The following is a 17,008-nucleotide window of genomic DNA, read 5'->3' on the forward strand; positions in this document are numbered from 1 at the left end:
ATTTATCCTCCCCACCTCCTGCCAGCTCTGGTTCCCTCTGTCTAACCTTTCTGTTCTTTGAGCAATCCGGAATCCTGGGCAGCCTTAAGGTCCAGAGTTTCTCCCACACCTAGTGCAGCTGGGGGCTCCCCTCCCCCACATCCCTTTTCCAGGGTGCCCCACCCCAGTATTTTTCTCTCCCCACCCTGACCTGCCTTTGCAATGACCACTCCGATCATCAGCTCCTGTACATTCATCAGTTTATTGTCAGTTTCCCTCTGGAGCCAGAAGCTCCATCAGCGCGGGGGGGTCTGCGACCTTAGCACTCCTCAGCTAGGCAGAATGTAGAGGACTGTCACGTTTGCAGAGATCTGGCTAGTGGGCAAGCCAAGGGCTAGGGCCTGGAATCCCACTCGGGTTTCCTTGAGTCTGATGTTTGTATCATTCCCGCTACACTATAACGCCCTGGAGGAGGGGGAGGGGTTCTGGGCCCGGCCGAGCCATTCGCAGGTGAGTGGCACCCACATCCTGACAGCTCCACCGCGCCCTGGTCACAGGGGCGAGGCACCCCGCTACCCCCAACCTCTGGGTGCTGGGATAGAAGGACTGGGCGTGCAGGGATAAAAGCGACATAGCAATCGCAGCAGCAGCAAAGAAGGGGTGGCTGCATAAACTCGCCGCGGGAGGGACGCTCCAAGGCTCCGCTCAGGCACCGCCCCCCCCCACCCCCCCGCCCCGCGCCCCTACGTTTTGCCCCCAGCCTCGCGCGCCCCCTGGTCCCGCGACACCCACCGGCGGGACAACGAAGCCTCCTGGCCACCGCAGTTCTCTGCCTTAGAGCACGGAGCTCTGAGTTGGCGTCGTCGCCCAGGCAACCATTCCCGGCTGGTAATGAAGTCACAAGAGTCGGGACAAGGGTGGGGAGAACAACCCCCGCACAAACCGAGTTTGCGCTCTGCTGGCTGTCTCGCAGCACTCCAAGCTAGCAGGAACGTCAGGCCGCAGTGCGCTTTCCAAAGAGGCGGATTTCAAAGTGTGGAGCCAGGCCTAGCAGCCTCAAACTTGCCAGGGAGTTACCAGAAAACCAAGTTTTCAGCTCCTGCTCAGAATCAGAGACTATCTGAGTGGAAGCCAACGAGCATTTTAGTTTTAACGGATCCAAGTTGCCCCTCGCCTCAGAGATACAAAAGGAGCTGCGGGGGGTGGGAGGATGGGACAAGCGTTCAGCAAGAGACCCCTTCTCACCACAATGACCACAAGTGTGCTGGGCCATGGCAGATAGGGTTTTGGGGACCTGTGGAACTGTCTTCAGGCAACCATGTAGCTCCATGACAGTGAGGAGGTGGGGGCAAGCTCCATGGAGTCAGGAGTCAGGAGTCAGGATGTAAAGGGGCTCTTTGAACCAGCACTTGTAGGACAGTATGCACATTGGCAGTGAGCACATTGGGAAGGGTTTCCTCATTCCTGTGTGTATACACTCATGGGAATGTGGATATGTGCATGCCTGCAAGGGAGTATATTTTTGGCTACCACTAGAATGAGATGCCCGGAGCAGACAGGTGAGGCCCTGTGACCCCTGGACACAGGTTCCTCACACTGTGGTTGGAAGCCCTAAATGACTGAGCAGCCTGGCTCCCTGCAAGCCTGTAAGCTGCAGCTGCCCTCTGGGGCTCTGTGGACGTGATTGCTGCTGAGATGCTGTTCCACAAACACCAGGAGCTCTGGCACGGCTTTCAGGAATCTAGGGCACCAGGAACCCTTAGGACAGAGCCAGTTCCCTGTTCTCGGCAACTTACTTAGGTTCCCACATGGGTCCTCTCCAGGAGCCTTTGGCATGCTGTCTAGGCGGCCAGCCTCTATGGCCACCTGAGTGATGAGTTCATGATTACTGCTGTCCTTCCACGGGGAACCAGCCAGTACCCCAGCTGGGGTGGACAGGCGAGCAGGGCGATCCCATCTTAAGTAGACATACTGCTGGCTCCAGGGACTAGCAGTTTAGCAAACCAATGACACATTAGCTGTGGAAACATGAAAGTCTGAAGAAGATCTTCACTCCCCACAGGGCCACAGCCAGCTGCAGGTGTGTTCAGTGGAGCTATGATGAGGGCCCATGCCCCAGCTGTGCTCGTCTCACCCACAAGGCTTGGCTCAACAGCTCACACCTGTGCCTTCCACAGGCTGTGGCTTCTGCGACAGGGGGTCAGGATGGAGTGGGGCATAACCTCAGCCCCAGCAGGGACCTTCCATGATTCGGAGTTACCAGGAGAACAGATGGCCACACGAAGTCATTTGGTCCCACCGAAGTCCCTGCAGCATCACAGGTCAGGTGCTTTTGTGACCCAGCCATGGCCATTTCTCACCTCCCGGGTTGGCTTCCTGGGAAGTGCCTTTTGCCTGGACTCACACCCAGACATCTCCTGTTTTATTCTGACCACATTTTCCAGGCTCCTTGCCCTCTGGTGTCTGGGTTGGTCTCGTGGGTAGCAGATAAAGGGAAGCAGGACCAGTGCCCCTGCTCTGGGTTCCAGTGCCACGCATGCCACCCATGGCCTGCAGCTCTGCTCTGAGGATTGTGTTTTCCCAACAGAAGGCGACACCCAATAGACAGAGGCAGGGGAGCTTGGTGGTCAGTGTGGATTGTGGCTTCCATCCTGGCTCTGTCCCTTACTGGGTGTGTGACCTTGGACAAGTGACTTCCCTGCTCTGGGTCTTGGTTTTCTCACCTATGAAATGGGAATAACAAGAACCACCTGGGAGGGAGTCCTACAGTGGATACCTGTGACTATCTATGCCCTACCATGATGTGTGGGATGCATCTGCTTGATGAGGTTCACCCGTGTGCAAGCCTGGCCCTGCACAAAAGTGGGCTGTAGTGTTATTTCTGTAAGAAAGCTGGAGATCAGAGACACAAAGCCATTTGCTCCAGGCCATACAACCCTTAAGGGTGGATTCTAGAGTTGGGATTCGGGCTCAGGCCATTGAGCCCTACGGAGGTCCAGCCTGTGCTTTTTCCCACAGCCTGGGAAGTGGTGGTCGGAGGTTGGAGGGAGTTTTGGGGTCTGGGGCTACAGATGTATTCTGCGATCCCATAGGCTGCTTCCTCCCCAGCTCCTCCTGTGCTTGTCGATTGTTGGGAGACCCGCAACTTGGGGTTATGCAAGTTGAGCTGCTTGAGAACTCGGCGGGGCACAGCTCCCAGCATGGGCAGGTCTGGGTAGTAGGCAGTCAGCACAGGCGTTGATTCCTCCAAGGTGTGTGGAGTGGGATCACGCACACTTCTGGGACGCCTTCCTGGGACTTCCTTGCCCAGAGGCTTGCACGTGCACTTCCCTTTGGCTCAGAGGTGGTGGCTTTGGAGAAGGAACTAATGTATGACTTCAGGACTTGGAGTCCAGGGCATTGTACAGGTAGTGCCACCACTGTGCGCTCCTGGCACTGTCCCCACTGTGCTGAGCAGCGATGGCCCACGGGCAGATGCTGTGGTGACTGAGCATCCTCCGTGTCTGGGCAGCTGTTCCCACTGGTGCTTGTGATGCTGCAGCCTGGCCTACTTTTATTCATCCTGCGAGCAGTTGTGTGAATGGCCTGACCCCTCAAGTGGTCAGATTCGTGGTCTAATGGAATCCTTGGCTTTGTGGACAGGGTGCCGTGATGTTTCCAAGCCAGTTATTGGTGGCGTCAGTGGCGGCTGAGGACATCAGGATGGAGCTGGACTCAGTCTGCACTTGGGAGGCCGGGTGGACCAGTGGGCTGTAGGCAGCTCCTGGGCACTTCCCTGGGCTTGGATGGCCTGTGTGCATCTGCTGTGTTGGTGATTGTTTTAGAAGAAGTGTGTGATTAGCTCTCCTCTGCAGACAGAAACTGCCGGAACGCACATCACCTGCTTCGTGGTTCTGGCACTTGTAAGTCTTGACTGTGGCTCCACACCTGTGTGCCATTAGCAAACAGATTTGGATGTTTGCTTTGGTAAAGAAAGTATTTAAAATGAGATGATGGTGGTAAGCACACGAGGCTGTGGCTATGACCCCTATACTGTAAATGGTGAGGTTTGGGGCTTATTACTGAATTTAATACATTACATGGAAAAGCAACAGCAAGCTGAGCCCAATGCAGATGCTCCTGAGTGGCCAGGAAGGAGTCAGAAGTTCTAACTGGATTGGCCACTGAGCAGGTGCACCTTAGTGAGAGGGAAGTTTCAGGAGGTGTTGGGGGAGGGGAGATGGGCACATGGACAGTCCCAGTGATGTCTTAGCCATGATTCTGTCTTCCTGTCCATACCTTCCCCGTAGCCTGGTAGGGAACCAGGACACCACAGCCAGGCCAGAGGCTGCTGTGGATGAGGGGTGGACCAGCCAGGAGTGGGAAGGCAGCACAGCTGTGCAAGAAGGTTCATAGCATTGACCTGGGTCATGCTCTGGGCCAGGAGGAGGGACAGAGACTAGACTAGGGTCAGATGGGGTCTTACAGTCCTGCCTGACTCTAGTTAGCTCTTCAAGAAGCAAAAAACACCAGCAGAAGTGACTTACCTAACAAGATATTATCTCGTGGACTGACTGGAACCCTCCTGGTCACATCTCTTTCACCTGCTGCCCACCCCCACCCCTCCTGCATCCACCCACAGCATACCCCATAGTATCCTGCCTGCCCCAAACAAGCCACTGGCCTGAGCAGGGACTGGATTCTGGGACGAGGGGGATCCAGTGCTGGAGCTGTGGCCTGGGACAAGGATGGGTGCCTGGAGACCAACTGGCATGCCAGGAGGGAGATTTGAGTGGACATCGGACTGGTCCCCATTGGCGACTATTGCACACACAGCTCCCCACCCTGGGGTGTCTGTGAGCCCTCGGGCTGCCCACCCCTGCATCTAGCCCTGCATGGACAAAGTGTGTGTGTGCCTGCTCCACATGCCCTCTCCGAGAGGTGGGGGTGCTGGGGGCTGTTTGTTCTCCCTGTGGAACTTTGGTTTTCACAGATTATTGCAGGACTGTGTCAAACAAGTAGAAGGAACTTGTTAGTGGCACCGATGCCCCAGGGAACACTCAAGCCCTTTGCAGTGGCTTAGGAGCCCTGGCAACTCGTTCCCTGGCCCCTGTACATGTGGCATAAGTTGCTCTGTCCATGTATCCAGTAGGCTGTGTCCTCTTTGTACCTAAAGCAGTGGTGCTTCCATGCAGGGCCCCAGCAGCTGGCTCTCCTCTGCTGCCCTGTGGGTCCCTGTGGCCAGGAACCCTGTCCTGTGACCCCTTGTTCCTTTGCTCAGGGCCTGCCTGGCACACAGGAGGTGTTCAATAACTTTTTATCACGTGAGGCGTTTTGCAGTGCGTGGAGAACAGAGTGGAGGGCACTGTGCGAGGTGGTGGGAGTCCTACGGGTAGAGGACACATGGGAGTCGCGGGAATGTTAGGGTCAGACTGTGTACACCCGTAGAAGGACCAGGAATGGGAGACAGGAGGAAGGGGGACCGGCTACGCTGCCCACACCCACCACACGAGGTCGCTCCCACATCAGCTGGGTCCCCGCCCTGGCGCACACCCTTCTGCGCAAAGGGGACTCAACAAAGCAGAACCTGTTGTCCCAGCGGCGGTGAAAGGTTGCCAGTGACGCAGATTTGTGTTAAACAAGTTAAAAAGACTCTGTGCTGCTCACTTGCAACAGACAAGACCACACAGATGGTGCCTTCATGACCTTGGCTGCCTGGGCTGATGTCCCCACTTTTCCTCCTGGGTGGTGGGAGTCTTGCCTGCTGCTCCTGGGCACCACTCTGACGGGTGCTGCAGTGATCCAGATAGTTCCTTCTTGGAATCGCTGCCGAAGTCCGAGATGCGGCAGGGGCGGCATGGGGTGGAGAGAACGGAGGAGAGCTTCCCAGATCGTGGATCTCCGCGCCCCTCCTACTCTGGCCGGGTCTCCAACCCTCACCTGATTGGGAAATCCACAGCCTGATTCAAGCTCCGAGTGGTCTCAGCCTGAGCTTCATCCCATCCCACCACCCTCCTCTCTTCCTAACACTGGTCCTCTCTTCCCCCAAGTACAAAGCTTGAATGACAGGGCCCTTAAGTGCATACCTCATCCCCAGACATCTCATGGCTCTAATCAGAGCACCCCCAAACCACAGCAACAAAATGTAACCATTTTGTACCATCTCCTGACACAAACATGGATTCATAGATGCTTCAAAACGCCATTGGCAACAGCAGAAAGGCACAGGTGCATTGCAGGTGTGGTAGAACACGATGGGGCCAGGCCAACTGCCAGGTCCCCGTCTCCCCTAAAACTCACCCCTTCCTGCGGACTGGGCTCACCATCATGAAGAGGACCCGTGACCTGCATCGCCCTGCTGCTTTTTATTTCTTTGCACTTTGTCTCATTTTTGTTTGACAGGCAGAGAGAGGTCCTCTACTTGCTGATTCACTCACCCAAAGCTGCAGCATGAGGGTTGGGTCAGGCAGAAGCCAGGAGCCAGGCACTTCACTGAGCTCTTCCGTGTGGGTGGCAGGGACCCAAGTACTGAAGCCATCACATACTGCCTCTTGGGGTACCCATTAGTTGGGATCAGAAACGAAGCTGGGATGCGGGCATCCCAAGCCACACCTTAAAACAGCCTCCTGAGAATGTGGGTTTTAGAAAACGTGTTCAGTAAGCTTTCCCTACAGCATCAAGTGTGCTGGGCTTGGATTCCTCGCTGCTGGTTGCATGTGATTCCTGGCACCCAGGGATACCCATGCTGCCAGCTCGAGTCTCATCAGAGCCAAGAGCCTGTGGTGCTCCCTGCTTTGTGACCAGATGCACTTGGGGGCACCTGTAGGGACTGAATGTCGACTGACTCAAGAGTCAGGTGTCACCTGTCCATGGTACAGCATCTCCTTGTGCAGGCATAAGGGACTTCAGAATACTTAGAACATGGACATTCAAGTTTATTTTGGTGCAAAAAAAAGAACAGAAATCCAAATCACCATGCACATTTGTAGGAAGTTATTAGAAGTCTGTGTTTATGTGATAGACACAGAGATCACCCCCCGGTTGTTTGATTCCCCACATGTCTGCAGCAGGTGAGGCTGGGCCAGGCTGAAGCCAGGAGTCGGATTCCTGCTGGGTCTGCCACGTGGATGATGGCAACCATCCCCTACTGCCTCCCAGGGTATGCTGACCTGGCTGGGAGGAGCCAGGAACTGGAGCACGTCAGCAGAAAACTGGAACCAGAAGTGGAGCTTGAACTTGAACCCAGGTCCTGCCACATGGGGAGTTAGTGTCCTACACAGTGCCTTGACTGGCCTAGGAGGTTTAAGGGAGGCCCAGGGACCTGCCTGAGATGGGCGGAGGCACACCTGGGCTGAGCCTGTCTTCTGCCCCTGCTGGCCATTCTGGGATCCAGGCCCTGATTTGCTTAGCAATGGCCTCCGGACAGAGGTCATGGCTTTTCCATCAGCGTAGTGTGGGTCCTTTGGAGTCCCAGGGTCTGGCTCTGTCACCTCCCCACTAGGGGACCTGACTGTGTCTTGGGACCCCATGTTAAAGCAGGACGATGAGCCGGCCTGCCTCCCAGGGCTCCGTGGTCACTTCAGGCGCCAGGACTCACAGGCAGCTAAGCCTGGCCCAAGTGCTCAGTCCTCCAAAGCCCTGGGAAGCCTCCCGCTGCTCCCCTGGCTTCTGCCTTGCCCCTTCTCCCCCAAGGTCCTCCCCACTTGGCCTCTGACTTAACTTCTTGATCAACCAGCAGGAGGAGACCTGTTGAATGGCTGGCAGGCCGTGTTTCTCTGTGTCCACACTGTGACCACAGTGGCTCCCTCCCTGCCTCTCGACTGTGTTGGCCATGCTGTCCTAGGGGTTTGCACTGCCTGCTTCCACTCTTTGAGACTGGAGCCACCCTGCTATGAAGCCTGTCCAAAGAGCAGCCCAAGTCCATGGTCTGCCCCAGGCAACATCTACCTTCCGCTCTGTGGGTGTCTCCCACATCTTTCCTCCCGCCCCCCTCCCCAAGCCTCTCATCAGCTTTCCAGCTCGGCCTACAAAACATATGCTTCTTGTGGGCAAAAACCTTTCCTGTTGTGTCCCTTGATGTAACCCAAGTCCCAGACAGTGCCTGGAGCTCACAAGGACACAGCCTCAAGTTTGAGGGACCAGGATCTCCAGGGTGATTTGGAGCGCCGAACCCACAGCTCTACAGCTTCAGGCCATCTGCAGAAAGGTGCCATCTTGCTAGTTGCCCTCTGTGACTCAGGCACACGTGGGCAGGGGACAAGGCCTGTGTCCGGCCTCTCACCATCCCATCCTGGCAGAGACCATGGACCAGGCCTGGCTACCAGGCCCTCGCTCACCAGTCCCAAATCTCCCTGGCTGCTCCAATGGTGGCAGTGTGCCAAGTGCTGTGTAAGGAACTTGGTTTTAGCAAGAAGTGGCCAGAGGCATGGAAAAAAGCCACAGCCCAGCCTTGAAAGAGATAAAGGCACATTTCCAGGTGGCTGAAGAGGTCCTGGCTTGGAAAAGGAAGCTGCAGTGAGCTAGTGGAGGAGTGGGGAGTGAGAGAGAACTGGGGAGGTAGGAGAAGGGGACTCGGGAAGATCCAAGGCCCTGGTAGTCCCATTCAGGGAGGTCCATGAGGCCTGGCAGAGCAGGAGTCTGGCCCTGCAGGATGACATCATGACCCCTACCCCCAGGCCTGTTGGAAGAATCACAGCCTAGGGGATTGCGAGTCCTTTAACCCTTTAACTACATGTGCATCTGTGGGTCCTACTTTTCTCCCTTCCCCCCCCCCCCAAAAGATGGAACAGGTCTGCTTGAAGCTTGTCCCCACCTTTCAGAACAGATATAGCCTGGGGGCTGCTCACTGCCTCCCCTCCCCCTTGGCCAGGGCCTCCCAGGCTGCAGTTGTTTGCAGCAGCAAAGGCAGTGTCCAGCAGGGGGCATTGATGAGGTGAGCAACTGGGACCATGGGCCCCAGCCAGGCACCAAGGGCCAGGGCCCTGCTTTTCCCAACTACACAGTGTTGCCAAAGGACTGCAAGATGCAGGCTCCAAGGGTGTGTTTTGAGGAGGGGGGTCCTTAGGTGGTGGGTAGGTGGGAGTCCCACCTTGTGCTGTGTGCACTTTCATCTGATTTGGCTGGGTGACCGTGATGTGAGTGACACAGAACCATTGGCTGCTCTGAAAGCAAGCGTGTGTATAGCCTGGTATGCAGAGGGAACAGACTGTACTTCCTGGAATACCCTCCTTGGATGGGTGGGGGTTCCTACTCTGCACCCAAGTGTGAGTCCCCAAGAGGGTGCCATGGGCCGGGGGTAAGGATGCAGACTGGGGACAGGGCTGCAGAACCCCCAGTAGCCTCCCACTGCCCTGGGCTGGAAGTGAGCTCTCTGCCCATGACTCTTAGCTGACCATGTCCTGGATGAGCTGACTTTGTCTCTGCCTTGCCTCAGGGCCTTTGCACATGCTGGGCTTTGAGCCAAGAACATGCTTGGAAGACCCTCGGCCTTGCTGAGCTCTTTTCTCTTTCAAGGGTCCACCTTGGCAGCCGCTTAAAGAAAGCCTGGCACCTGGCACCACGTTGCTGTCCAGCGCTGCCTCCTGCTCGCCTCCCCCTCTGTCTCATGCCTTGGCTTCCCCCATTGACGCTGCAGCTCAGCCCCCTCCCGGCAGGGAGGCTAAAGCACTTACATAAGTGCGCAGAGTGGCACCTGCATGCAGCAGCCGCATCACGCCCCTCTGCCCGCTCTGAGCCTTCAGCCATGATTCCCTGGCCCTGTGCCTTCTCAGGCCATTTGCACCTCCACTGAGCAGCCTGGATGACTCCCCCTGATGCCTCATCCCCGCCCTCTCTGTGTCCTCAGGCTGACCTCTGTGATAGCACCACTTGGACCTTCACCCCGGGGTTCTAGGGTGGTTGGATCAATAGGGGCATTGGCAGATATGGAGGAGGAGGGAGAGAGAGGTTAGGGTGCTTGCCCCTCTCTTTGCCCATATAACACAGGGAAAGAGATGTGCTCCTCCAGCTCCTCCAGGTTCTGGGGGGTGTGGTTCCTCCCCTGCCTGCCTCTGTGCAGCCTATAGGGGTGAGAGGGTCTCGCCTTTCTTGGATGCTGACTATTGCAATAGTATATCCTCCCATTTTTAAAGTGATAAAATACTCATAACAGAAAAATGATTGCCTTGAAAGGGAGAGAGAGACAAGGAGAGAGTGAGGGATGAGAGAGATCTTCCATCTCCTAGCTCATGTCCCAAATGCCTGCAACAGCCTGAGCTGGCTCTGGCTGAACAGAGGAGTCTGGAATTTCCTGCAAGTCTTCCATAGGGGTGACAGGAACCCCAGAATGTGAGCTGTCACCTGCTGTTTCTCATGGTGGGCATTGATGGGAAGCTGGACCTTCAGGGTGGAGCACAGATTTGAACACAGGCACTCTACTGCGGGTGTGGACACCTTAACTAGCTCCTTAAATGTTGGGCCACACCCTCACCCCCGATGGCCCCGCCAAATCTTGGGATGGTTACGAGAAGGGGAGAACTGGGAGAAGCCTGATTCTGGCTTGAGATGTGGGTTGTTCCTGACATTGGTGTATACCCTTGAGAACATTCTCCAGCACATTAGGCAGCCGTGGAAGCTGGGCCCAAGCTGTGAGCATCCTCCCACACACACAGTAAGGGAACACTCAGAACAGAGTCTGTCTCTCTCTCTCTCCCTCCCCTTCTCTGTCCCCGCCTCTCTCCCTCTCCCCCTCCCCACCCCCCTCCTCTTTCCACCTGCCCTGCGCAGAGGGCAGATGCCAGAAACACACCAGCTGCCAGCCAGAAAGAGGCAGCTGTAGAAGCTACCCAACCTTACCGCCAGCCAGAGGCGGAAACAATGGAAACAAATGGAAACAATGGCTAGACTCCCAAGTCCTGCGCCTCCAATGCCTCTCTCAGACCTTGGAGCAGAAGTTCAGGAGGCCTGTGCCCCAGGGTGCTGTTGCGTGGGTTTGTCAAATCAATGATGACATCCCTGCTGCTGTGGACTGCCAGGCAACTTCCAAAATGACTGATGTGATTCAGGCTCATTGCTTCAATGTGTATATATAGGAACAAGGTATCATTCTGCTAATTCAGAGTTTCACAAGTGACCCAGATGTTGATCCACACCTGTGTGGATAAGCAGGATACATTCTATGTTCAGTCTCCCAGAGGAAGAAAATTCTGACCCATGCTACTGGTGACAGGACCCTAAAGGATGTTATACTCAGTGACATAGGGCAGACCCAGAGGACGGATCCCCTGGGGTGAGGTCCACAGAGGAGCCGGCTCCTTAGAGGACTGGTAGGAGCTGCGGGGCATTAGGATTTAATGGGAATAGAGTTTGAGCCTGGAATGTTGAGAAAGTTCTGGAAATAGATTGGAGGCGCTGGTTGCGCAACCATGTACATGAACAGCATGTCTTGAACTGTACACTTAATAAGGGGCAAGATAGTGAGGTACTTTTTTATGTCTTGAACTGCTTTTTAATAAATAATGGGTTCCATTTTGTTATAGATAAAAATATTGGCACTGCTATGGCGATCAACTTTCTTTAATGCTTGTCTACCTCTTCAGATATTTCAGACAGAACAATTATATTCATAAGAAACTCATTTCAAAACAGCATATTAAGTTGCGCAATCAAAGCAAGGGTGAGACAGGGCCTCATCTTTTGCCGGCGTGCATGTTCCTTGTGGAAAGCCTGAAGCGAAATATGTGATGTTATAAAGAAAGATGACGTGTAATCCCATGCCTTGGTGTAAATACCTCTAAAACTATCAATTTCAAGGTTTTTCTAATCTTTTTAAAGGCTTAATTTATTTGAAAGGTGGAGTTTCAGAGATGAAGAGAGAGTCCATCCATCCTCTAGTTCATTCCCCAAATGGCTGTAAGGGCCAGGCTGGAGCCAGGAGTCTGGAACTCTGGGTCTCCCACATGGGTGCAGGAGCCCAGATACTTGGGCCATCTTCCACTGCTTTCCCAGGTGTATTAGCAGGGAGCTGTGTTGGAAGTGGAGCAGCTGGGACTTGAACTGGTGCCCGTGAGGGATACAGGCGCTGCTGATGTGGCAACAGCTACATTATTCCTTTCCAGTTTCTTGGGGGATGTTTTCTCCTCAGCACAGTCACATGTTGTTCCAAGGGTCTTTTCACTTGACCTTTCACTGGGGGCCTTTGAGAAACCTGCTTTGTATGGAGAAAGGATATGCCACTGTGTGCCTGCGTGGGGCAGAGTCACCATCAGTTACCCTTGGGTGGGAAGTCATCACTTCCCAGATTCTGTCCTGACCCCGCATCTGCTCATGGAATCAGCACCTAGACGAGGGCTTCCTGACTGAAAAAGCCACCTGGCGCAAGGTTGCTTCTGGAGAGGGACAACTGAGCCCCTTTCCTGCTGGCTTTGTTTTTAATTTTTAAAAATTAATTTATCTTATGACACAGTTCTGAAGGCTTTGGAACTCCCTTCTTTCTCCCACTGACTTCCCCTGTTTTTCTGGGTTTTTTGTTTTTTGTTTTTTTACAACAGTATAGTCAGTCCTTCAGAAAACAGTCATAAGTCCATCATTCTGTCATTTAAGTGTATCCTGACATTGTAGGTATGGAGAATGGCAGAGTCCAGCATCCTATTGCATATATATATATTAAACCATATATATAAAACCATATATATAAAACCATTTCATTGGGAGTCCATCTTTGAATGGAAAGTAGAGATGCATACTGCATCGTATCTTTACATCTCAATATGACAGTCACTGTTATACAGTTCCTCTAGATGACTATATATACATGAATGTTTATCTATATGTCTATCTTGCATGATGGTTGCCTTATATCAGAGAGAACATATGACATTTGTCCTTTTGGAATTATTTTACTGAGTATAATGGTCTGTAGTTGGGATCACTTGGTTGCAAATGATTGAATTTCATTCTTAATGGTTCAGTAGAATTCCATGGAGTAGATGTTCTAGTTTCTTTACTCCTCTTTTGATGAACATCTGGGTTGTTTCCATGTTTTTGCTATCGTCAATTGTGCTGCTGTAAATATAAGATCTCTTTATCATATGCAGATTTCATTTCCTTCAAATATACTTCCAGAAGTGGGATTCCTACTGACACAGTGTCCTACCCTGACACAGTCGCCTGAAAGGGGTATCTATTTTATGTTTCTCCAATCAGGGTGGAGGTTGGCAGTTTCCCAGAGCAGTCTGGCCCACCTTCTCTCCTCTGTGGGCAGCTTGGAGCCGAGCACTGGCCGATGACTCCGGTCACCTGGGCTTCCAGGGCAAGCACCCGGGGGAAGGAGCTGGGAATCGAGGGCTCAAGGTTGGCCTGAATATCATGCATTAGTTTGGAGGACTTTACCCAGCTAGTAGTGACTTATTAACTCCCTGTCACCCGCCGAGGCCCACTGGCCAAATTCAGCTATGGACAGCTGCCCAGGGCCTAGGAGGTGATTTCCTTCTGTTTTATTTGTGAACTTGGTTCTAACACTGGACACACTCAGTCCTTCCTTGTATAGTTTTTTCTTATAGGATTCCCACCTGTTCCTCCCACTGGATGCTTCACACACATGCCTTCTGCCAGTTGGGGTCTGGGTTGAGTTAGCAGGAGTATCAGCAAGGGTGACATTTCCAAGAACTCTCTGTGGTTCTCAATGTGCCTGTGTCCTGGTGGTCGGCTCATATGCATGGGGCTCACTGTGCCGTGGGAGTGACCATGGCACTGCCCTCTTAGAGATGTGGGTGGGCTAAGTCAGGTGGAACTTGCAAAGCGCTTAGAACCAAGCCTGGCGTCAAAGTTCTCTGTGGGCTCTGTGCCTGGCACACAGTGAATACTCAATAAAGTGAGCTATTGTATTAGCTGGTAGTTTATAGGAGTTTTTCCAAGAAAACTTGGAAATTCTGGGGGCTGTGTCAATGCCCTGGGGATGTTTTGGCCAAAGTCTTGGAGCAGAGGAGAAAATAGAAGCCCCATGGAATGTGTGACTTGCTCAAGTCTGTGTGCCTGGCTGGGGATGTGACATTCCTGAGTTCTTAGCCTCCTGTCAGAGACACAAACCCATTCTACCCACCATGCCCTGACCTGTGGTGTGGCTCCTTCCAGCAGGTGCCCCTGTGAGAAAGGCTGCGTCTTCCCCCTTTTCTTACTTCCCTGCCCACAGGCGGAAACCCATGTGAGAGAGGAGTCACCAGGGCCACGGATAGTGCTGCTGATTCAGCAGTGGTAGAGAAAGAAGGTGGAAGGAGCCCAGGCCGCTGCCCATCCAGTCCTGCCTCAGTAGCTGGGTGAGAGGAGAGTGATTTCTTGTGTAGAACCTGTTGCCTTAAGTCTCTGATTCCTGTGCCTGTGTGGCGGCTGGTCACTGCTGGGCCCTCCAGGCAGGGGCTGAGTGAGGCTACTTGCAGGGGAACTGGGGCAGCAGACACAGGGCCCGGTGAGTGCCTGCTGTCTTGATCCTAGAGATGCTGTGGCTGTTTCCTACTTGCTGTGGTTTCAATATTGGTATTCTTGTATTTGGCGCTGGTCAGTCCCCAGAGCCATCCATAAGCTAATGGTACCGAGAGGGGAGAGACTTCATCCGCAAATGATGTTCAGAAGGGAGTCATTTGGGAAGGGTTTGGATCAGGGTGGGTCACTGGTGAGCCCTGGCAGCTTTGTTGGAAGCCACATGGATACATCCGCTCCCCTCCCTGGCCTCACGAAGCTGCCCTACCACAGTGGGAACCCACCGAACTGCCCAATCGTAGACTGTGGCAATGAACCCCAGACCATGAGCAACCCCCTTTCTCTGCTAAATAGCCTCAGGCATCCTGGTATAGTTATAGGAGGTGTTCCCCAATTGCCACATCATGTCAGTCCATCACCAGCTTCATTCCCTCATCCTGTTAAGGGCTCCCTGCTATTTGACTGTGGGTTGCACACATAGGGTTCAGCCTTATCAATTATTCACCACTTTCACCCCCTTACCATGCTAGGGGCTCCCTGCTGATTGGTTTCCAGAGTGCACACCCAGGGCTCCCTGATCCCCACCTTGCTGGGAAAGGCAGGTGTACGCCAGCCCAGGGCCACACAGCCCACTTCAGTTTATGCAGTTGTTGTGCCCAGATTTTGTGATCCCCAGAAAATCATCAGGAGTCTGAAGTCGATGCAAACGCATCAGGGTGGTTTATTCAGGCTGGCCTAAGCTCCCAGCCGCCACCGCCACCCAGTGGGACTGGGGACAGGGCAGCAGCGGGCGCCACAGTGGCTGACGCAGGAAAAGCTGCAGCAGAGGGGCGGAACGGGCTGAGGTTGGACAGCACAGGGTTTTTATACATTTCAGACCAATTCCACGCAATCATACAGTCATGATTGGTCAGTTTAGCTGTTAACTTTTAAAAAGAGCAAGTTGGCAGGCTTCTCTTGGTGGGTTTGAAGCAAGCAACTTTCAAAAAGTACAAACTGGTGGGCTACAGGGCAGTGAGGAGCCTTATCTAACACCAGGGACCTCCTTCCTGAGGAGTGGTCTGCCTACGTGACCTGCCAGGTGTCCTGCCCGGTGTCACGTAGGCTGTCAGGCCTGGAGTTCACACAGCCCCCAGCCAAGCAAGTAAGGCAGAAATCACAAAAGCAGAAAACATGGAGGTTCTTTACAATCAGCCCTTTATTTGTGAATATCAACCATCACTCAGGACCACTGGGTATCTGGGAAGAAATATCCAGGTAAATGACAAGCAGCAACCAAAACTAAGAGGAGCTAACCGCTTCAGTGAGCTTTGGGAAGATGGAGGACCCACAGGCTGAGGCAGCTCTGCTGGGGGGGGGGGGGGCTCGGTGGGAGTCAGTGGGGATAATTCCTGTGATGGGACAAAGTTCCCTCTGTCACAAAAGTGTCTGTTTTTGCTCACCTGCAATGACCTGGACTATGCATGAGATTTTTCATGACAACATTGTTTGCAAGCAATGATCTTGATTTGGTGCAAAGGCACGTGTCATAGAAACGGTGGCTCATCAGTGGTACTGTAGGATGGGATGGGGAGCTACCCCAAGGGAAAGACCTCCGAGGCTTGATGTTAAGTGAGAAAGGCAAGGTGCAAGGCCATGCACCTGATGTGTTATCTTGTGTGTGAGAAAAGTGGTTTTCCATGACAAGTAGTTGCCTGGAAACTTCATATACAATCACCAATACTATAAAAGAACATCACTAGAAGTGCCCAAAGCAATGGATCCTACCCAAGAGTGGAGTGAAAAGAGCAGGGTGTGGGAAACTCAAACTAAAAGCTGGGTCCTGAAGCCAGCAAATGAAGTGTTTCCAGGAGTCCTGCAAGGAGAGAAAAAAGAAGGTGGAGGAAATGAAGAAGCCACAGCAAAGTCTCTGAGCACGAAAGGAAATCCCAAAGCTGTAGTCTGGTAGCTGAAGGAACTTGAGAAGAAGGACACTAGGTGCCAGCAAAGCCAAATGAGTCCTGGTGACATGTCACATGACCAAGGGCAAGGTGATTCCAGAAGCAGGCAGCCTCTGCCACAGCCCATAGAGGCTGCTGATACAAAACGCCCAATACCAATTGGTATACAGTAACAGAAGTCTGGCATCAGGGATTGACACGTCTCAGCATCTTCTCACTGGGTCGGCCATCATGGTGGAGGGGCAGGGATCCCTCCAGGGTTGTAACCACCCATCCTCTGCTGCCCCAGCTAAGACTCAAAGAGCCCCTGGTGAGGGAGAGATTCAAGCTGTCAATTTTGGAGGAACCTGAACATTCAGACCAGAGCATCCATGGAGGAATGAAATCCCAGCTGGACTTCCTTGTTAAGGCTGGATGCTGACAATAATGGTGGAACGTCTCCAGAGTTCAGACAGCACATGGTAGAAACGGAAGCTGTCAAGGGAGAAGCAGTGGCCAGGAGGGAAACACAAAACTAAAGGAGTGGCCTGAACCCTGGCTTGAGGGGCAGGAGCTTGAGACTGTGGATCCCTTTGTGTCAATCATGTGGCTGCTGTTTTAGGGACTTCTTGCATGTCCTGGACTGCCATCAGGATGGGGCTGAGGCATAGGGAAGCTGG

Source organism: Ochotona curzoniae, unplaced genomic scaffold (assembly GCF_017591425.1).
Source record: "Ochotona curzoniae isolate NIBS_2020 unplaced genomic scaffold, NIBS_Ocur_1.0 contig_908, whole genome shotgun sequence".
NCBI lineage: Eukaryota > Metazoa > Chordata > Mammalia > Lagomorpha > Ochotonidae > Ochotona > Ochotona curzoniae.